We start from the raw sequence: 1796 nt of genomic DNA, 5'->3' as shown, positions 1-1796 counted from the left end.
ATAGTACAGGCAGATGGGGTAACAAGCTATCCCTAGTGCTGGCAGATAGGGACAAGCAGGGTCTAGTACAGGCAGATGGGGACAGGCAGAGACTAGTACAGACAAATGGGGACAGGCAGTAACTAGTACAAGCAGACAGAGAGAAGTACAGGTGGATGGGGACAGGCAGAGACTAGTACAGTAGGATGGGGACAGGCAGACACTAGTACAGGTGGATGGGGACAGGCAGAAATAGTACAGGCAGATGGGGTAACAAGCTATCCCTAGTGCTGGCAGATAGGGACAAGCAGGGTCTAGTACAGGCAGATGGGGACAGGCAGAGACTAGTACAGACAAATGGGGACAGGCAGTAACTAGTACAAGCAGACAGAGAGAAGTACAGGCGGATGGGGTCAGGCAGAGACTAGAACAGGTGGACGGGGACAGGCAGAGACTAGTACAGGCGGATGGGGATGCAGAGACGTAACAGGTGGATGGGGACAGGAAAAGACATAACAGGTTGATGGAGAGGTAAAGACTAATAATAGGTATAAGAGGACAGGCAGAGACTAGTACAGGTGGACAGGGACAGGCAGACACTAGTATAGGTGGATGGGGACAGGCAGAGACTAGAACAGGTGGATGGAGACAGGCAAAGACATAATAGGTATAAGGGGACAGGCAGAGACTAGTACAGGTGGATGGGGACAGGCAGACACTAGTATAGGTGGATGGGGATAGGCATAGACTAGAACAGGTGGACAGGGACAGGCAGAGACTAGTACAGGCGGATGGGGATGCAGAGACTAGTAACAGGTGGATGGGGACAGGAAAAGACATAACAGGTGGATGGAGACAGGCAAAGACTAATAATAGGTATAAGAGGACAGGCAGACACTAGTACAGGTGGATGGGGACAGGCAGACACTAGTATAGGTGGATGGGGACAGGCAGAGACTAATACAAGTGGATGGGGACAGGCAAAGACTAGTACAGGAGAATGGGGACAGGCAGAGACTAGTACAGGTGGATGGGGACAGGCAGAGACTAGTACAGTAGGATGGGGACAGGCAGACACTAGTACAGGTGGATGGGGACAGGCAGAAATAGTACAGGCAGATGGGGTAACAGGCTATCCCTAGTGCTGACAGATAGGGACAAGCAGGGTCTAGTACAGGCAGATGGGGACAGGCAGAGACTAGTACAGGCAGATGGGGACAGGCAGAAACTAGTACAGGTGGACGGGGACAGGCAGACACTAGTACAGGTGGATGGGGATGCAGAGACTAGAAACAGGTGGATGGGGACAGGAAAAGACATAATAGGTATAAGGGGACAGGCAGAGACTAGTACAGGCAGATGGGGACAGGCAGAAACTAGTACAAGCGGGCAGAGAGAAGTACAGGCGGATGGGGTCAGGCAGAGACTAGAACAGGTGGACGGGGACAGGCAGAGACTAGTACAGGTGGATGGGGTCAGGCAGAGACTAGAACAGGTGGACGGGGACAGGCAGAGACTAGTACAGGCGGATGGGGATGCAGAGACTAGTAACAGGTGGATGGGGACAGGAAAAGACATAACAGGTTGATGGAGACAGGTAAAGACTAATAATAGGTATAAGAGGACAGGCAGAGACTAGTACAGGTGGATGGGGACAGGCAGACACTAGTATAGGTGGATGGGGACAGGCAGAGACTAATACAGGGCAGATGGTGACAAGCAGAGACTAGAACAGGTGGACGGGGACAGGCAGAGATTAGTACAGGTGGACAGGGACAGGCAGTCACTAGTATAGGTGGATGGGGACAGGCAGAGAC

General features: G+C 52.3%; 1 long non-coding RNA gene across 2 annotated transcripts; it reads left to right on the top strand.

Annotated features, from left to right (window-relative positions):
• The first annotated feature begins 881 nt into the window (after positions 1 to 881).
• On the top strand, positions 882 to 1796 carry LOC140735747 (uncharacterized). Of its 2 annotated transcripts, none has more exons than XR_012100801.1 (5): positions 882 to 1005; positions 1066 to 1200; positions 1349 to 1444; positions 1505 to 1623; positions 1654 to 1796. It is a non-coding gene; the product is annotated as an uncharacterized lncRNA (long non-coding RNA). The 2 variants fall into 2 exon arrangements; XR_012100800.1 differs by having other exon boundaries at positions 899 to 1005; positions 1036 to 1200.

The sequence above is a fragment of the Hemitrygon akajei genome, chromosome 11, assembly GCF_048418815.1.
Source record: "Hemitrygon akajei chromosome 11, sHemAka1.3, whole genome shotgun sequence".
Taxonomy (NCBI): Eukaryota; Metazoa; Chordata; class Chondrichthyes; order Myliobatiformes; family Dasyatidae; genus Hemitrygon; species Hemitrygon akajei.
The sequence above is the reverse complement of the archived record's forward strand: the minus strand, read 5'-3'. Positions and strand labels throughout refer to the sequence as shown.